This window comes from Nerophis ophidion, linkage group LG16, assembly GCF_033978795.1.
Source record: "Nerophis ophidion isolate RoL-2023_Sa linkage group LG16, RoL_Noph_v1.0, whole genome shotgun sequence".
Lineage (NCBI taxonomy): Eukaryota > Metazoa > Chordata > Actinopteri > Syngnathiformes > Syngnathidae > Nerophis > Nerophis ophidion.
This window is the reverse complement of record NC_084626.1, coordinates 43,004,236-43,025,861: the sequence shown is the minus strand read 5'-3', so window position 1 is coordinate 43,025,861 and position 21,626 is coordinate 43,004,236. Positions and strand designations below refer to the sequence as shown.

At 39.8% G+C, this 21,626-nt stretch overlaps 1 protein-coding gene across 2 annotated transcripts in view; it reads left to right on the top strand.

Moving 5' to 3' along the window:
- LOC133535427 (ataxin-7) overlaps window positions 1–21,626 on the top strand; it is a 127,633-nt gene that overhangs the window by 6,547 nt on the left and 99,460 nt on the right. For both annotated transcript variants that reach the window (XM_061875259.1, XM_061875258.1), the window contains exon 2: window positions 844–942. The gene's annotated coding sequence lies outside the window, so the exon portion shown is untranslated. The remainder of the gene's footprint in view (window positions 1–843; window positions 943–21,626) is intronic.

The following is a 21,626-nucleotide window of genomic DNA, read 5'->3' as shown; positions in this document are numbered from 1 at the left end:
TTTAGTTGCACCTTTTAAGTGTTTCACCACTTCACATTCAAGATAGCTTAGCGGTTAGCATGCTTCTCATTTCCCCCTCCTGTGTTTTGCTCTGTGTGTTCGCTCTGGTTCTGCAATCTAGAACCGTTCCATAAGGTAACATACGGTCCATGATTAAATGTGGCTTGTGACATCATTTGACGCAGTCCGCCACATCATTCATTAATTGGCCATTTATTGTTGCCCGGCACATTATATAAAGTGGCCTGCCACATCATTTAAACTAACCTGCTACATCATGTACTGTAAGTTAGCTCGTTATATCATTTAAAGTGGCCCGCCACTTCATTTAAGCTCACCCACCACATCATTTACTATCTGGCCAACCATATCATTTATAGTCACCCGTTCCATCATTTAAATTGACCCACCACAACTATTCAAGTCATATTTTTATCGTGGTGGCCTGGTAGATTACTTAAGGCTGCCCTGCCACATAATTTAAAATGGCCCACCACGTCATTTATTGTAGCCTGCTACCTCAATTCAAGTGGCTTGTGATATCATTTACTGACTGGCCGGCCACATCATTTATCGTTGCCTGGCAAATAATCTAAAGTGGCCTGCCACTTCATTTAAACTAACCTGCCACATCATGCACTGTAAATTAGCCCGTCACATCATTGCCATCCTTGAATTGATCAACGTGGACCCCGACTTAAACAAGTTGAAAAGCTTATTCAGGTGTTACCATTTAGTGGTCAATTGTACGGTATATGTACTGTACTATGCAATCTACTAATAAAAGTTTCAATTCAATCTATCACTAACAAGTCTCTCTTTAACCTGTATGTGTGCTTTCAGATTTCCTGGTGTGGGTGTGTGGCCGCCAGCGAGCACCCAATCAGATGTGGAGTAGCTGACTGAGTTGAAAACAAGTATCTTTTTTCCTTATTTACTAAGGTAAGACCTCACAGCTACTTATTTTCCTTTGTGCCTTAGCAACATTGACACAAGCTAATTGATCCAACGCTACGAGCTACTTTAAAAGTCTCATAAATATTGCATTTATTGCAGCGTTTTACCCAATAAATTGGCAAAAAAGTAAACAAATACACCATGTAATTAGATGAGGCTAATTGCGTGGGAATGCTCCAATGCTGGAGTTGAACTGAAATGCTGACAGAATATAGTATGAATGTAAGATGAGTTTGAATGTTAAAGGCCTACTGAAATGAGATTTTCTTATTTAAACGGGGATAGCAGGTCCATTCTATGTGTCATACTTGATCATTTCGCGATATTGCCATATTTTTGCTGAAAGGATTTAGTATAGAACAGGGGTAGGGAACCTTTTTGGCTGAGAGAGCCATTAAAGCAAATTTTTCAAAATGTATTTCCGTAAGAGCCAAATAATATTTTTTAACTGAATACAATTAAATATGTGCATTTTTAAGTCAGACCAACATTTTTAGAGTATTCTTTTTAATAGCATTGTTATTCTAAAGTTAACCAATAATAAATATAATACTTCTTACCATTAATGCGACATCTTGAACAGGTAGGATAGAAAACGGATGGTTGAATTAAAATGCATGAGAATGTTTTATAATTTGAATGTTATTTTTGACACCCTGATTACCAGCGGAATTATTAATTACTTATCGTGTTAAGCAATATCAGCTAAGATTTATCTGAGAGCCAGATGCAGTCATCAAAAGAGCCACATCTGGCTCTAGAGCCATAGGTTCCCTACCCCTGGTATAGAACATCGACGATAAAGTTCGCAACTTTTGCTCGCTAATAAAAAAGCCTTGCCTGTACCGGAAGTAGCAGACGATGTGCGCGTGACGTCACGGGTTGTAGGTCTCCTCACATCCTCACATTGTTTAAAATCATGGCCACCAGCAGCGAGAGCGATTCGGACCGAGAAAGCAAAAATTTCTCCATTAATATGAGCGAGGATGAAAGATTCGTGGATGAGGAAAGTTAGAGTGAAGTACTAGGGGGAAAAAAAGAAAAAAAAGGCGACGGCAGTGGGAGCGATTCAGATGTTATTAGACACATTTACTAGGATCCATCCATCCATTTCTACCGCTTATTCCCTTTTGGGGTGGCGGGGGGCGCTGGCGCCTATCTCAGCTACAATTGGGCGGAAGGCGGCGTACACCCTGGACAAGTCGCCACCTCATCGCAGGGCCAACACAGATAGACAGACAACATTCACACACTAGGGCCCATTTAGTGTTGCCAATCAACCTATCCCCAAGTGCATGTCTTTGGAAGTGGGAGGAAGCCGGAGTACCCGGAGGGAACCCACGCATTCACGGGGAGAACATGCAAACTCCACACAGAAAGACCCCGAGCCTGGATTTGAACCCAGGACTGCAGGAACTTCGTATTGTGAGGCAGACGCACTAACCCCTCTTCCACCGTGAAGCCCTATTTACTAGGATCATTCTGGAAAATCCCTTATCTGCTTATTGTGTTACTAGTGTTTTAGTGAGCTTATATCAATCAATCAATCAATCAATCAATCAATGTTTATTTATATAGCCCCAAATCACAAATGTCTCAAAGGACTGCACAAATCATTACGACTACAACATCCTCGGAAGAACCCACAAAAGGGCAAGAAAAACTCACACCCAGTGGGCAGGGAGAATTCACATCCAGTGGGACGCCAGTGACAATGCTGACTATGAGAAACCTTGGAGAGGACCTCAGATGTGGGCAACCCTCCACCCCCCCTCTAGGGGACCGAAAGCAATGGATGTCGAGCGGGTCTAACATGATACTGTGAAAGTTCAATCCATATTGGCTCCAACACAGCCGCGAGAGTTCAGTTCAAGCGGATCCAAGACAGCAGCGAGAGTCCCGTCCACAGGAGACCATCTCAAGCGGAGGCGGATCAGCAGCGTAGAGATGTCCCCAACCGATACAGGCGAGCGGTCCATCCTGGGTCCCGACGAGTATAAAGTCATACCTGAAAGTCGGAGGGGTGTGGTGACCGCCAGTGTCTCTGAGGGAAGCCGTGGAGGAGCCAAGAAAGTCACAGCTGCTTTTAGCCGTGTTCGGTGCTGGGAGAACATGTCCACTACCACCCGAGACGTCACGCGCACGTGTCATACGCGTCATCATCCCGCGACGTTTTCAACAGGATACCTCCCGGGAAATTTAAAATTGTAATTTAGTAAACTAAAAAGGCCGTATTGGCATGTGTTGCAATGTTAATATTTCATCATTGATATATAAACTATCAGACTGCGTGGTCGCTAGTAGTGGCTTTCAGTAGGCCTTTAAAGAGTTTGAATTTCTAGGAAAACCGGAATTTGGTTTGGACCTTGGGAAAGTGTTAGTTTGAATGTCCAGGATGAGTGGAATGTGTTGATGGGGGAATGGTTTGATTAGTTTGAAAAATGTGGGAACTGTGGAAGTGTCAAAAAGGGATACATTTTGAATGGGGAAAATAAAATGTCCCTAAAAACTGAGAATTCTAGGAAATCCGAGATTTTTTTTTTTTTTTTTTTTACAATTGTTGAAAGGGAGCACACAATTTAATTATCAATCATCAATCATTGTTTACTTATATAACCCTAAATCATGAGTGTCTCAAAGAGCTGCACAAGCCACATCGACATCCAGATCCCAAAATTCCTGGACAGGCTGAATATTTTGAAATTAGAACGGTTTGAAATAGATAAAAAAAATGTGGGTGTTGTGGAACTTTAAAACATTTACAATTCATTGCATGTAAATTTTGGAATTTCGGGAACAAAGGGCATTTTTTTGGGAAATGCACAAAGATGTGAACGTTCTGAACGAGTTTCAACGGTTGGTGTTGGAATTGTTCAAATCGGTCGGGAAATGTTGAAGTGGGGCGGCATAGCTCGGTTGGTAGAGCGGCTGTGCCAGCAACTTGAGGGTTGCAGGTTCGATTCCCGCTTCCGCCATCCTAGTCACTGCCGTTGTGTCCTTTGGCAAGACACTTTACCCACCTGCTCCCAGTGCCACCCACAGTGGTTTAAATGTAACTTAGATTTTGGGTTTCACTATGTAAAAGCGCTTTGAGTCACTAGAGAAAAGCGCTATATAGATATAATTCACTTCACTTCACTTCACTAGTAACATTTTTAATTGAGAAATGGTATTACGGAATTCTTATAATTTCGGGAAAACCGGGAATTTTTCCAGTTCAAAAAACAATTTAGTTTTTTGTCCTGATTAAGAGGATTGATTGATTGAAACTTTTATTAGTAGATTGCGCAATACAGTACATATTCCATACAATTGACCACTAAATGGTAACACCCGGATAAGTTTTTCAACTTGTTTAAGTCCACGTAAATCAATTCATTGTAGAAATGTATACTATCAGCAAAATACAGCCATCACACAAGTTAATCATGAGAGTATATACATTGAATTATTGACATTATTTACAATCTGGGAGGGGGGAGGGACAGAGGGGTTATCAGCACTCTAGTCATCAACAATTGCATCATCTGAGAAATGAACATTGAAACAGTGTAGGTTTGTCTTGGTAGGATATGTACAGTGACCATAGTGACTTCCGAAAGCATAAGAACAAGTATATACATTTGATTATTTACAATCCAGGGAGGTGGGATGTGGTCGGGGTAGGGGGTTGGTCTAGGGTTGAAGTTGCCTGGAGCTGTTGTTTTAGTGCGCTTTTGAAGGAGGATAGAGATGCACTTTCTTTTACACCTGTTGAGTGCATTCCATTTTGATGTGGCATAGAAGGATAATGAGCTAAGACCTTTGTTAGATCGGAATCTGGGTTTAGAATAGAATAGAATAGAATTAACTTTGCAGATGATGTGGTCCTGATGGCTTCATCTGACCGGGATCTTCAGCTCTCGCTGGATCGGTTCGCAGCCGAGTGTGAAGCGACCGGAATGAGAATCAGCACCTCCAAGTCCGAGTCCATGGTTCTCGCCCGGAAAAGGGTGGAATGCCATCTCCGGGTTGGGGAGGAGACCCTGCCCCAAGTGGAGGAGTTCAAGTACCTAGGACTCTTGTTCACGAGTGAGGGAAGAGTGGATCGTGAGATCGACAGGCGGATCGGTGCGGCGTCTTCAGTAATGTGGACGTTGTACCGATCCGTTGTGGTGAAGAAGGAGCTGAGCCGGAAGGCGAAGCTCTCAATTTACCAGTCGATCTACGTTCCCATCCTCACCTATGGTCATGAGCTTTGGGTCATGACTGAAAGGATAAGATCACGGGTACAAGCGGCCGAAATGAGTTTCCTCCGCCGTGTGGCGGGTCTCTCCCTTAGAGATAGGGTGAGAAGCTCTGCCATCCGGTAGGAACTCAAAGTAAAGCCGCTGCTCCTCCACATGGAGAGGAGCCAGATGAGGTGGTTCGGGCATCTGGTCAGGATGCCACCCGAACGCCTCCCTAGGGAGGTGTTTAGGGCACGTCCAACCGGTAGGAGGCCACGGGGAAGACCCAGGACACGTTGGGAAGACTATGTCTCCCGGCTGGCCTGGGAACGCCTCGGGATCCCCCGGGAAGAGCTAGACGAAGTGGCTGGGGAGAGGGAAGTCTGGGTTTCCCTGCTTAGGCTGTTGCCCCCGTGACCCGACCTCGGATAAGCGGAAGATGATGGATGGATGATGGATGAATGAACTTTATTGTTAGTATATTTGCATATAACGAGATTAAAGACTCCAACAGTGGGAACAAATATGGGGTGAAATAAATGACATAAGAGGTAAAAAGGAAAAACTAACAATTGAAATAAACAGACTACTATCCAATAAAAATAATAGGCAATTCTGTACAATATACAAAACACCATAGAAGTACAAAATACAAATACTGTACAATATACAGAGCAAGACAGGAGTACCGAAGTAATAAATAACAATCAGTGACGGACGTATTGCACAGTAGGGTGTTAGGGCATTATATTGTATAGGGGTGAATTATTATTATTATAAGTTAGAGTTCAACATGGTGACAGCTTTGGGAAAGAAGCTGTCTCTGAGGCAGTTTGTTCTGTCTCTGATGCACCTGTAGCGCCTGCCTGATGGTAGAAAGTCGAACAGGTGGAAGCCAGGGTGTGTGTTGTCCTTGGTAATGTTTTTTGCTCTGTTGAGGCAACGGGAGTTGTGTAAGTCCTTCAGGGAGGGCAGGGGACAGCCGATGATTTTTTGTGCCGACTTTATGACCCTCTGAATCGCCTGTTTGTCTACTTCAGTGCAGCTGGCGTACCACACTGTTATGCAGTACGTCAGCAGGCTCTCGACAGCCGAGCGATAGAAGGTCACCATCAGCTGCCTCTCCAGTCTGTTTTTCCTCAGCACCCTCAGGAAATGGAGTCTCCGCTGGGCCTTCCGGATGACCGCAGTTGTATTTTGACGTGGTTTGTGGAGCTCCTCCTGGTGTTGTGGTTATGGCGGTCATTTACGTTCTGGAAGTAGTTTGACATGTACTTCGGTACCAGGGAGGTGTAGCAGATTTTATAGACTAGGCTCAGTGCAAGTTGTTTTACTCTGTCCTGCGCCAGGACATTTTGGAGAAATGGGTAGGAGTGAGGTGTGATGTGGCGTGGACGTCTAGAAGTAACCTGACTAGCTTGTTCTGGGATGTTTGGAGTCTTGAATTGAGAGTATTGGAGGGGCTGGGGTACCAGGAGGTGCATGCGTAGTCGAAGAAGGGTTGAATGAGAGTTCCCGCTAGAATCTTCATGGTGCTTTTGTTGACAAGAGAGGATATTCTGTTGAGAAATCTTGTTCGTTGGTTGACCTTTTTGAATGTTTTGACAATGGTACGGTTGAAGTGGGTTGAAAAAGTTGCAAGGAGTCGACAGAAAAAAGGGTGAAAAAAGGGTTTTAAAAAAACAGGAATTCCTTGAATTTGCAGGATGAGTGGAATATGTTGAAGGTGGAATAGTTTGAAACGGTTGAAAAATTTGAAAAACGGCCATTTTTAAAAAAAAAAGGAAAATATGTCTCGGGAAATCTGGGAATTTTGGATATTTGTCAGGGGAAAGCCCGCGATTCCCGAAAAGGCTGAACAATTTTTTAGTTGGAATGGTTTAAATCGAGTGAAAAATGTGCAAGATAGAGCGTGCCAAAACCTGGAGAAGAAGAAGTTGAATAATAATTGGAGCATTCATACAATAAATAGATGCATTTTGGTGTAGAAAAGCATATGTGTGAATGCTTTGGAGCATTCACACAAATTACATCTGCATTTATGGTGTAGTTTTTAAAAGTTGTTCTGAAAATAGATATAGAATAAAATGATAATGCCTCAAATATGAACAATTTAAATACTCAAGCATTTCCTATATATATATATATACATACATACATATATATACATAAAAATATCCCCTTATCTACATTATGTTGCTATGACAACACCCAACAGGTGGTGTAAATGCAGCCAGCTCGTATAGGTAATGAGGTGTTAAATTTTTCGTCTAATTTCAAAACGCATAATGGAGGCATAAGAACTGGTCTTGATTACTGTATTTCCTTGAATCGTCGCCGGGGCGCTAATTAATTTAAAACCTCTTCTTACTCCTGCGCTTATCAAAGGCATGCGGTAAAAGTAACCATGCGCTAATTATTTTAAAACCTCTTCTCACTCCGGCACTTACCAAAGGCATGCAGTAAAAAATTTTGTGTGATGTGAGCTTGGACGTTAAATTCTGCTGAATAGCTCTTAATATTCTTCCCTTTATGCGATTTAAAATTACTGGTATTGAAATCGGCCTCCTCCCTTTTTAAAATGATGACAGGGGAAGTGTCACTCGTGATGTCACGAGTTTGACCAGGCGGTAATACTAAGCATGCGCTAATTATTTTGCCAAGCGAGTTTGACCTATATGCCCTGCGGCAATTCGAGGAAATATGGTAGTCCCGAAGCAATGCACATAATAACCAACTGAGAAGGTGCCTGCTATGTTAACCTAACATATTACGGTAAGAGTCATTCAAATAACTATAAAATATAGAACATGCTATATGTTTACCAAATAATCTGTCACTCCTAATCGATAAATCCCATGAAATCTTCTTCCTCTATGTCGCTTCTAAACAACTCTGCCAACTCCAAAGGTATGCGCCGCTTCCTTTTGTCGTTTTCTGCTGCATATTTCACTACGTCCAGTTTGTAATCTGCAGTACATGTTTTCCTTTTCGGTGCCATTTTTGTTATACCTTCTCAGTTTTTATAAGTTACCGTCAACGATGAAATGATACATTTTAATAGCTACGGCAGTAGCATATAGCAGTTAGCATTCCATGACCCTCCCTCGTCGAATTCTTATTGGCTGACGTGTGTATGATGATTGCTGACATTTTCTTTGTCTCTTCCGCGAATGAGATAAAAAATATTATTTGATATTGTGTAATCTGCAGTGCATGATGATTTCCTTTTCGATGCCATTTTTGTTCAGTCCTTTTCAGTTTTTATAAGTTACCGCCAACGATGAAATCATCCATTTTAATTGCTACGGCATAGCTCGGTTGGTAGAGTGGCCGTGTCAGCAACTTGAGGGTTGCAGGTTCGATTCCCGCTTGTGGCATCCTAATTACTGCCGTTGTGTCCTTGGGCAAGACACTTTACCCACCTGCTCCATGAATGAGTTGAACCATTCGTTGGATTTCCAAAGCAAGCAGCTGCAGTTAATTATGATCACTAAGAAGACGTGGATAGTTGTGTAAGACATGCAGGGCTACTTATCGAACCAGTTAGGTGCAGTATTTAGGGTCCTTGGAGTCCTTTGCCATGGGCCAAGGACCCTATTGAAACTGCTGTGTTTTATTATTATTCCTCAACTACGCGCTGTAATTTGACCCCCTTAACATGCTTCAAAACTCACCAAATTTGACACACACGTCGGTATAGCAAACCTTCCCAACATATTAAGCAACCAATCCCCCAAAATGAAAATTGCGCTGTAGCGCCCTCTAGGAAAAAATTACAGACAAACACTGGTTTAAATGGAACTTAGATATTGGGTTTCACTATGTAAAGCGCTTTGAGTCACTTGAGAAAAGCGCTATATAAATATAATTCACTTCACTTCACTTCACTTCACTTCACATATAGAATATAGCAGTTAGCATTCCACGACCCACATTGCACTTCTGCCATGACCCTCCCCCGCCGAATTCTTATTGGTTGACATGTGCATGACGATTGCTGACATGTCTCTTCCGTGAATGAGATAAATGATATTATTTGATATTTTACGGTAATATGTTAATAATTTCACACATAACTCGCTCCGGAGTATAAGTCGCACCCCCGTCCAAACTATGAAGAAAACTGCGATTTATAGTCCGAAAAATACGGTAATCTGATTAAGACCTGGATGACACTGAACTTTGTTTACATTGTAAACAACACAAACCAAACAGTCCAGTCGCAATCGATTGGATGCCCCGAGAATTTATATTCCAGCGTCCCACAGTTGCTTCATATTTACCTAATCAGCCTGACCTAAGCTATAAATCATAATCTTTGTCATGAACACATGGTTTCATATAATTTGACAAGTTTGTTGATCTGTTAAATAGGGGTGTAACGGTACGTGTATTTGTATTGAACCATTTCGGTACTGGGGTTTCGGCTCGGTGCGGAGGTGTACCGAACGAGTTTCCACACTAACATATGAAGTAGCCGCCTAAGCTAAAGTCTTAATGAGCTCCTCTGCTTTATGCCTTTGTCTTCTACACAGCACCCAGCAGTGTCCTACCCACACAGCCATCTGATTGGTTACAACCATAGCGGTAACAGCCAATCAGCAGTGCGTATTCAGAGCGGTAACAACCAATCAGCAGTGCGTACTCAGAGTGCATGTAGTAAATGGTTCAGCGTCGAGCAGATAGGTGTTTAGCAGGTGAGCACAAGTCAGCAGACTCTCCCCAAATGATACTAAACACTTCCAAGTCAACTACTACCAACATCACTACGAGCCCATTGACCTTCTAGAACAGGGGTAGGGAACCTATGGCTCTAGAGCCAGATGTGGCTCTTTTGATGACTGCACCTGGCTCTCGGATAAATCTTAGCTGACATTGCTTAACACGATATGTAATGAATAATTCCGCTGGTAATCACAGCGTCAAAAATAACGTTCAAAATATAAAACATTCTCATGCATTTTCATCCATCCATTCGGTTTTTACCGCACCTGTTCAAGAAGTCGCATTAATGGTAAGAAGTGTTTTTTTTTTTATTGTTGGTTAGCCTCAGAATAAAAATGTTATTAAAAAGAATAAGAGACTTATTATACTCTAAACATGTTGGTCTTTCTTAAAAATGCACTCATATAGTTGTATTCAGTGTTAAAAATAAATCAATTATATGGCTCTCACAGAAATACTTTAAAAAATATTTGGCTTGTACGGCTCTCTCAGCCAAAAAGGTTCCCGACCCCTGTTCTTGAAACTTAAACTGCAGCTCAGCTCGCTCGCAGTCCTGGCTTGAGGTGAAGGCTAATTAGCTTTTAGCGTAACGTTAGCTCATTTGTGCTGTGTTGAAGCAGCAAAAAAGGACATTATGTTAAATGAAGAGTTTCTGTCTCTGATAGTGTATATAATAATGTAAGTGCATCATACAGCCTACATGAACTCCATGGTGTTCAGGGATGAATAGTGTCTCTTATTGCTACTGTACTATTTTTTTCAGCTATAGTTACATGAATCATTAGTAATGTAGCAGCCTAGTTTTGAATGGCAGGGTCCCTGCTATCTCATGTGGATAAAAATATAACATTTACATAATAAAAGTCAACTACAGGCTTCCCAAATGCTGTAATAAGTTAAGCATGATGAGTTGACTTGAAACTGTTTAATGTTGCACTTTTTATATGTAGAAGAAAAGTTTGGTCATTTTATTTATTCTAAGCAACAACTTGAGGCTGTTTAATGTGGCTTAATGTGGGCAGAATTATTATAGTGTTCACAGTGTTAAAAGGATCAAGCCATTGTTTACAAATTTTGTTGTTTTCTTACTGTACGGAAAATGAACCGAACCTTGACCTCTAAACCGAGGTATGTACCGAAACGAAATTTTTGTGTACCGTTACACCCCTACTGTTAAACCATAAGTAGGTCCGAGATTCTTATTGAATGTGTTTAAAATCAAGTGTAAGATTACTAACTCACTCTTATTTGAGTGTGCCCCGGGCCTCCTTTTGCAAAGTATCTATGGATTTAAAAGAATGCTTTGATCTAGTAACCTCACACTCTTAACGTTCACATTCAAACTTGAAAGGGGACTGTCAATTTATAGTTCTAATGTCAGCTATAATTACAACTATGTGTTTTATAATAATTAACATTACTAATGTATTTGCTTTGCAAGAAAAACTCGTTTTAAATAGCTCTGTTGCGGAGCACAGACCCTTTTCCCCAGTCAGCTCGTATAGTCGAAATCCATTTATTTATTATTAATTTATAAGCACAATCAAACAATCACATCTGCGCTGGAATTGTCAAATGTCCAAAAAAGTGGGAAGAAGCAGAACCTGTCTGGTCTCGCCCCTGTCACATAATACGAGTTTGATGGTGACTGCAGTCAATGAATATTGCTATACTTTGTGAGCAGCATATGCTACTGTTTCTTAAACTGGGTCATGTTTGTACCTAGTTTAAGTTCCATACTTAATCCATTCCATAGTTTAATTCCACATAAACTAAATATTTTCAGTGCTGTGCATGAATACAAGTGCTTTATATTGTGTTTATTCCTTATATTGCATTTTTCTCCTCTCGTCAAGAGGAACTAATGCCCATTTCTTGGCAGCTCAATGTTTGCTTTGTACATGACTTTTATGTAAGGTCTGAATATTTCAATGTTTTAGATTTAATGAATAGATAAATTATGTGTTTCCTATATGGATTATTCTAATGAATTTCTCCTGGAGTTTTAGTAAGTGCTGTGTAGTTTTATAATGATTTACCCATATTTATAAACAGTAACTCTGGTATGGTACGACTGCAGTACAGAATACAACAGTGTTTTTCAACCTTTTTTGAGCCGAAGCACATTATTTGCGTTGAAAAAATGTGGTATCACACCACCAGCAGAAATCATTAAAAAAGTAAACTCAGTTGACAGTAAAAAGTTGTTGTCGCAATTGTTGGATATGACTTTAAAGCATAACTAAGCATGCATCAATATAGCTCTTGTCTCAAAGTAGGTGTACTGTCACCACCTGTTACATCACACCCTGACTTATTAGGACTTTTTTGCTATTTTCCTGTGTGTAGTGTTTTACTTCTTGTCTTGCGCTCCTATTTTGGTGGCTTTTTCTCTTTTTTTTGGTATTTTCCTGTAGCAGTTTCATGTCTTCCTTTGAGCGATATTTCCCGCATCTAATTTTTTTTATGCTTTGTGGAGACATTGTCGATTGTCATGTCATGTTCGGATGTACATTGTGGACGCCACCTTTGCTCCACAGTAAGTCTTTGCTGTCGTCCAGCATTCTGTTTTTGTTTCCTTTGTAGCCAATTCAGTTTTAATGTCGTTCAGCATAGCCTCCCCTAAGCTTCAATGCCTTTTTTTAGGGGCACTCCCTTTTTGTTTATTTTTGGTTTAAGCTTTAAATACCTTTTTACCTTCACACTGCCTCCCGCTGTTTCCGACATTTACAAAGCAATTAGCTTACCAGCTGCCACCTACTGTGATTGAAGAGTATTACACGGTTACTCTGCCCATATTTAGACCGTACGGACACTCAACAACAACATATCATTTGCAGACTATAATTACTGGTTTGCAAAAAATATTTTTTACCCCAAATAGGTGAAATTTGACAATCTCCCATGGCACACCAGACTGTATCTCACATCACACTAATGTGCCGCCGCACAGTGGTTGAAAAACACTGGCATAGAATATCTTTTGAATTTATTTTGCCTTATTCATATTGAAACAGTTCTTGCACTACATGTTGTATGTCCTTAATGTGTGGTTTTCAGCTCATTTTGTTATCTAGTGCACACTGTAGCGCAGGTATGGTCAAACTTATTCCCATATAGGGCTTCACATACATTTTTTTATTTAAATGTCTTTTGGATATTCCTTCCCTTGTATTTATTAACCGTATTAAAATATCCTGTACCCAATACAGGGGGCAGTTTGGTTGCTGCCACACGACGCTTGCAGTAAACGCATGCACAAAACCGGAAGAACCTGCGCAACCAAACAAATAAAGAAACAAATCCTTATCACAAGCATTCAAACGGACAGATGGAGGAAAATATCAAGCAGGCTGACACCAGCATAATTTCATACAACACAACACTTATATCATAATACCCTCAATTCCGCCCCAAAATGGATTAACTCACTGGAATATAAAGACAATATAACATGCATCCATAAATCTGGATGCATATGCAAACATGCAATATATTTTTCTGTACAGGAATCTATTTATTTATATCTGCACCTTATTGTTATTTATCTTGCACTACCATGAAATAATTCAACAAAATGTTGTTCTTATCTGTACTGTACAGTTCAAATTTGAATGACAATAAAAAAGGAAGTCTAAGTCTTATAGCAGGGGTAGGGAACCTATGGCTCTTGAGCCAGATGTGGCTCTTTTGATGACTGCATCTGGCTCTCAGATAAATCTTAGCTGACATTGCTTAACGCAATAATTATGAATGATTTCGCTGGTAATCACAGTGCTAAAAATAACGTGCAAAACATAAAACATTCTCATGCATTTATATCCATCCATCCGTTTTCTACCGCACCTGTTCAAGAAGTTGTATTAATGGTAAGAAGTATTTTATGTCACGATGGGGGGGGGGGTTGCAGCTTGCTGCGGGGTCGTTCTCCCAGGACATGGCATTTAGGTAAAAACATGATTTAATTTTAACTAAAAAAAATATACAAACAAAAATCGCTCACAGCGGAGGCACAACTTGGGCTAAAGAACAAAGCTAACGCTTAAACAGACTAAGAACGTAAATCAAACAAAACTTACTTGGCATGGCATGAAGCACGAAACTATGGCAAGGCATGAAACGAGTCAGCACAGGGCGACTGACTGGCAAAGACGAGCTTAAATACTGCCTCTGATTAGTGCTCGGGAAGCAGGTGAGCGGGCCTTTTGTCCACCAGAGACAGGTGGACAAAATGAGTAACCAAGGAAACCAGACAAGGGAGTGGAAAAAAACAGGAACTTAAAGAGTCCAAAGGACAAACAGCACACGGCCAAACAAAAACATGATCAACAGACATGACATTTTATTTATTATTGGTTAGCTTCAGAATAACAATGTTATTAAAAAGAAAAAGAGACTTATTATACTCTGAAAATGTTGGTCTTACTTAAAAATGCACGCATTTGGTTGTATTCAGTTTTAAAAAATATGATATGGCTCTCACGGAAATACATTTTGAAATATTTGGCTTTCATGGCTCTCTCAGCCAAAAAGGTTCTCAACCCCTGGCTTATAGCAACAAACTAACACTTAGCCTTTCCTCTACTGCTAAAACTCCCGAGGCACTCAGCGTTATTTACTCTCATCCAGTATCAAAGTGCATTTTCAGGTTTCGAGTAACCTTCAATGTCTCCTCTTTAATTTGATACCAAGCTTATCTATGTAGACCTTGTAAATAAAGATCTTTTTTTTAAAATGTTTGATATGTGTCCATCCAGCAAGCCAAGGCTCCCAAGCCGTTTAGTGGCCGTTTACTTAGAATTTATATTATTTCTAATGTGAATGCAATCTGACCTGCATGCGGTCATTAGATCGCACCTTTTGATGTAAACATGGCTTCTACTTTAGTCAGTCTCAATACTGGCACATTTTGTGGCAATTTTGAGGATTATGTGCAATCAAACTCAACATTTTCTGAACTAAATTATTGCGTGAGGAAGATAACAGGGAGAAGTGTTTTGGCTCTGGCAAATCTACAGGATATTTTGCTTCGATGAAAACGTGTGGGCGAGCAGTCGGAGACAGGAGGAGTGGTGGAACTTTTACGTGCGTTCCGAAAACATTATATTCACCTTTTTTTCTCCTGCTCTGTTAACTATTTATTTTTTAACCGTCTATTTTGGTGAATAATGTGGCCCAGTGGTTAGAGTGTCCGCCCTGAGATCGGTAGGTCATACTGTAAGTTCAGTCATACCAAAGACTATAAAAACGGCACCTATTACCTCCCTGCTTGGCACTTAGCATCTAGGGTTGGAATTGGGGGTTAAATCACCAAAAATGATAGCCGGGCGCGCCAACCGCTGTTGCCCACTGCTCCCCTCACCTCCCAGAGGGTGAACAAGGACAAATATCACCACACCTAGTGTGTGTGTGACAATCATTGGTACTTTAACTTTAATGGATACGTTCACACCGCAATTCAGATTTTTTTGTGGCTGTTTACTTAGAAAAAAAAATGTTAATTTCTAATGTGAATGCAATGTGACCTGCATGCGGTCATTAGATCGCACCTTTTGATGTAAACATGGCTTCCACTTTAGTCAGTCTCAATACTGGCACATTTTGTGGCAATTTTGAGGATTATGTGCAATCAAACTCAACATTTTCTGAACTAAATTATTGCGTGAGGAAGATAACAGGGAGAAGTGTTTTGGCTCTGGCAAATATACAGGATATTTAAATTCGATGAAAACGTGTGGGCGAGCAGTCGGAGACAGGAGGAGTGGTGGAACTTTTACGTGCGTTCCGAAAACATTGTATGCACCTTTTTTTTCCTGCTCTGTTAACTATTTATTTTTTAACCGTCTATTTTGGCGAATAATTATGCCGCTTATTGCTTTTTGATGACATTCTGGTCGGATGAATGCGACTTGAGCGCAGTAGCGTTGACATTTGAGGACACACCGCATGTGATCTGATTCATATCCACACACCTCCTACCATGAATTGATTAATGAACAGGCTAACTGGGAAGAGGTAGGTGCTGTGATTGGGTATAAAAGCAGCTTCCATGAAATGCTCAGTCATTCACAAAGAAGGGTGGGGCGATGGTCACCACTTTGTCAACAAATGCATGAGCAAATTGTCCAACAGTTCATGATCAATTGTCAACCAGCCATTGCAAGGAATTTAGGGATTTCACCATTTACGGTCCGTAATATCATCAAAAGATTCAGAGAATCTGGAGAAGTCACTGCACGTAACATTGAATGCATGTCACCTTGTATCCCTCAGGCGGTACTGCATCAAAAAACGACATCAAGGTGTAAATAATATCACCACATTGGCTCAGGGACACTTCAGAAAATCACTGTCAGTAACTACCATTTGTCGCTACATCTGTAAGTGCAAGTTAGAAAAATCTACTATGCAAAGCAAAAGCCATTTATCAACAACACCCAGAAACGCCGCCGGCTTTGAACTCATCTAAGATGGACTGATGCAAAGTGGAAAAGTGTTCCGTGGTCTGACGAGTCCACATTTCAAATCACTTTTTGAAACTGTGGACATCGTGTCCTCCAGAACAAAGAGGAAAGAACCACCCGGACTGTTATAGGTGCAAAGTTCATAAGCCAACATCTCTGATGGTATGTAAATGATAAATGGGTTGTACTTGTATAGCGCTTTTCTACCTTCAAGGTACTCAAAGCGCTTTGACACTACTTCCACATTTACCCATTCACACACACATTCACACACTGATGGAGGGAGCTGCCATGCAAGGCGCTAACCAGCACCCATCAGGAGCAAGGGTGAAGTGTTTTGCTCAGGACACAACGGACGTGACGAGGTTGGTACTAGGTGGGGATTGAACCAGGGACCCTCGGGTTGCGCACAGCCACTCTTCCACTGCACCACGCCATCCCGATGTATTGTAAAATATTCAATGTGTATACTCTGATAATTAACTTGTGTGATGACTGCATTATGCTGATAGTAGATATTTGCACCATGAATTGATTTACTTGGACCTCGACTTAAATAAGTTGAAAAACGTATTGGGGTGTTACCATTTAGTGGTCAATTGTACGTAATATGTACTGTACTGTGCAATCTACTGATAAAAGTTTCAATCAATCAATCAAATTAGTGCCCAAGGCATGGGTAACTTACACATCTGTAAAGGCACCATTAATGCTGAAAGGTACATACAGCTTTTGGAGCAACATATGTTGCCATCCAAGCAACATGGACGCCCCTGCTTATTTCAGCAAGACAATGCCAAGCCACATTCTGCGCGTGTTTCAACAGCAGTAAAAGAGTTCGGGTAGTAGACTGGCCTGCCTGTAGTCCAGAACTGTCTCCCGTTGAAAATGTGTGGCGCATTATGAAGTGTAAAATACGACAAAGGAGACCCCGGACTGTTGAACAACTTAAGCTGAATGATTGATTAACGTAGACTTAAACAAGTTGAAAAACTTATTTAGGTGTTATCATTTAGTGGTCAATTCTACATTATATGTACTGTACTGTGCAATCTACTAATACAAGTTTCAATCAATCTTTACATCAAGCAAGAATGGGATAGAATTCCACCTGAAAAGCTTCAAAAATGTGTCTCCGCAGTTCCCAAATGTTTACTGAGTGTTGTTAAAAGGAAAGGCCATGCAACACAGTGGTAAAAATGTCCATGTGCCAACTTTTTTGCAACGTGTTGCTGCCATCAAATTCAAAGTTAATGATTATTTGCAAAAACATTTTTTAAATTGGTTCTAAGTTCGAGTATTAAATATCTTGTTTTTGCCGTCTATACGTGGACCCCGACTTAAACAAGTTGAAAAACTTATTCGGGTGTTGCCATTTAGTGGTCAATTGTACGGAATATGTACTGCAGGGGTCACCAACGTTTTTGAAAGCAAGAGCTACTTCTTGGGTACTGATTAATGTGAAGGGCTACCAGTTTGATACACACTTAAATAAATTGCCAGAAATTGCCAATTTGCTCAATTTACCTTTAATAAAAAAATCTATGTATGTGAAAAAATGGGTATTTCTGTCTGTCATTCCGTCGTTAATTTTTTTTCCTTTTACGGAAGTTTTTTGTAGAGAATAAATGATAAAAAAACACTTAATTGAACTGTTTAAAACAGGAGAAAACACGAAAAAAAAAGAAAACATTTAATTTTGAAACATAGTTTATCTTCAATTTTGAGTCTTTAAGATTCAAAATTCAACCGAAAAAAATGAAGAGAAAAAATAGCTAATTCAAATCTTTTTGAAAAAACGAAAAAAAGAATTTATGGAACATCATTAGTAATTTTTCCTGTTTAAGATTAATTTTAGAATTTTGATGACATGTTTTAAATAGGTTAAAATCCAATCTGCACTTTGTTATGAAATATAACAAATTGGACCAAGCTATATTTCTAACAAAGACAAATCATTATTTCTTCTGGATTTCCAAAACAAAAATTTTAAAAGAAATTCAAAAGACTTTGAAATTACATTTAAATTTGATTCTACAGATTTGCCGGAATATTTTTTTTGAATTTTAATCATAATAAGTTTGAAGAAATATTTCACAAATATTCGAAAAAACAGAAGCTTAAATGAAGAATTAAATCAAAATGTATTTATTATTCTTTATAATAATAAAAAAAAAATACTTGAACATTGATTTAAATTGTCAGGAAAGAAGAGGAAGGAATTTAAAAGGTAAAAAGGTGTATGTGTTTAAAAATCCTAAAATCATTTTTAAGGTTGTATTTTTTCTCTAAAATTGTCTTTCTGAAAGTTATAAGAAGCACAGTAGAAAAAAATAAATGCATTTATTTAAACAAGTGAAGACCAAGTCTTTAAAATATTTTCTTGGATTTTCAAATTCTATTTGAGTTTTGTCTCTCTTAGAATGAAAAATGTTGAGCAAATCGAGACCAGCTTGCTAGTAAATAAATACAATTTAAAAAAATAGAGGCAGCTCACTGGTAAGTGCTGCTATTTGAGCTATTTTTAGAACAGGCCAGCGGGCGACTCATCTGGTCCTTACGGGCGACCTGGTGCCTGCGTTGGTGACCCCTGGTGTACTGTATTGTGCAATCTACTAATAAGAGTGTCATTTCAATCAATCAATTCAATTGAATATAAGTTGAAAAGGATTTCCCGATCGTTGTATTCTGTTTTTATTCACCATTTTTGAAAGGGTTTTTGAAATAAAATTCCTTGGAGTTACAATTGACTATCAAATTAACTGGAAACCACATATAAAACATGTACAGTCTAAGCCAGGGGTGGCCACACTTTTTCTGCAGGCGAGCTACTTTTCAATTGACCAACTCGAGGGGATCTACCTCATTTATATATATCATTTATATTTATTTATTTATGAAAGAGACATTTTTGTAAACAAGTTAAATGTGTTTAATGATAATACAAGCATGTGTAACACATATAGATGTCTTTCTTTCACGAAGACAAGAATATAAGTTGGTGTATTACCTGATTCTGATGACTTGCATTGATTGGAATCAGACAGTAATGATGATAACGCCCACATTTTCAAATGGAGGAGAAAAAAAGTTGTCCTTTCTGTACAATACCACATGAAAGTGGTTGGTTTTTGGCATCTAATTCATCCAGCTTCCATACAATTTACAAGAAAAACATTGGCGGCAAATTCCGTAGCTTGCTTGATTGACATTCACGGCACCCGAGGGTCTTGTGAGATGACGCTGGCTGCTGCCAGTTCATTATTATGAAAAAATGACAGAGAGGAAGGCGAGAAACACTTTATTTCAACAGACTTTCGCGCCGTCCCTTCCGTCAAAACTCTAAAGGCCGACTGCACATTTCCTATCTTCACAATAAAAGCCCTGCTTCATGCTGCCTGCGCTAACAAAATAAGAGTCTCGGAAAGCTGGCGTGCACAAGTGATGTGCACGCCAGCTTTCTGAGGGATCGCTTGTGCACGCCAGTTTTCCGAGACTCTGTATTTAGTTAGCGCAGGCAGCATGAAGCAGGGCTTTTATTGTGAAGATAGGAAATGTGCAGTCGGCCTTTAGAGTTTTGACGGAAGGGACGGCGCGAGAGTCTGTTGAAATAAAAAGTGTTTCTCGCCTTCCTCTCGGTCACATTTTCATAATAATGATCTTGCAGCAGCCAGCGTCATCTCACAAGACCCTCCGGTACCGTGAATGTCATTTAAGTGACGTCTTGGTGAAGATTGATGATCACTCATTTTTAGGTCTATTTTTTTTTAAAAGCCTGGCTGGAGATTGACTGACACACCCCCCCCGCGGTCGACTGGTAGCTCGCGATCGACGTAATGGGCACCCCTGGTCTAAGCTGTCAAGAAGCATCTCAGCAATAAACAAAGCAAAGCAGGTTCTAGATCACAAATCACTCCACATTCTCTACTGTTCATTAGTTTTACCATATTTAACCTACTGTGTGGAAGTCTGGGGGAATAATTATAAAAGCTCATTAAACTCAATAACTATACTTCAGAAAAGAGCTGTACGCATCATCAACAAGGTTGGATATCTGGACCATACTCATTCACTATTCTTACAGTGAAAAATATTTAAATTTAATGATATTATTTTGTATCAAACTGCACAAATAATGTATAAAGCCAAAATAAATAAACTCCCAGGAAGCATTCAAAAATTAATAGGAAATTTTAATTTCAAAATGCTTAGTTGTCGAACGACCATCAAAAGTTTTTGTATTTCAATCTGTGGAGTGAAACTATGGAATGGTTTGAATGTGGAGTTAAAGCAATGTCCAAACATAAACCAGTTTAAAAAGAAGTTTAGGTACATGGTATTCCAGAGGTACAGACATGAAGAAGGGCTTTGATATTGGGTTTCTTGTGTTACAAAAGAGTTAGGGGCTGGCCCATTGAGGCACTGGTACTGCTGTTTTTTTGTCTTTTTTTCACGATACTATTTCCATGAGCACTTGTGGTAACGGTGTGGCTATGTATGTGTGTAGTGTGCATATGTATGTATATATTTATCATTTATTAGGGTCCGCAGGACCCTATTGAAACTGCTGTTTTATTATTATTCCGCACCTACGCGCTGTAATTTGACCCCCTTAACATGCTTCAAAACTCACCAAATTTGACACACACGTCGGTATAGCAAACCTTCCAGACATATTAAGCAAACAATCCCCCAAAATGAAAATTGCGCTCTAGCGCCCCCTATGAAAAAATTACAGACAAAACTGCATGTAACTTCTGTTAGGAATGTCATAGCGACATGAAACAAAAACTCCTATGTAGGTCTGACTTAGACCCAATTTTCATACACTCACTTCTTTCAGCAAAAATCTACAGGAAGTTGGCAAAAACCCCTTCAAAGTAGAATTTTCGCACAAAATGCAATTTTTGCCTCTTTGCGCTGTAATTTGACCCCTTTAAAATGCTTCAAAAGTCACCAAACTTGGCGCACACATAAGGACTGGTGAATATTGCGATCTAATGAAAAAACCAAACCCCAAAACTCAAAATTGCGTTCTAGCGCTATTTTTGAATAAAAGACTGAAAAAACTGCTCCTAGGAAGAAAACACAGACAAAACTGCTTGTAACTTCCGGTAAGAATGTCGGAGGGACATGAAACAAACACCTCTATGTAGGTCTCGCTTAGACCTACATTTCATAGATTGACAACCCCCAACAAAAATCAACAGGAAGTTTGCAATCCCCCCTTCAAAACAAACGTTTTGTAAAAACCTGTCACCTTTCTTCA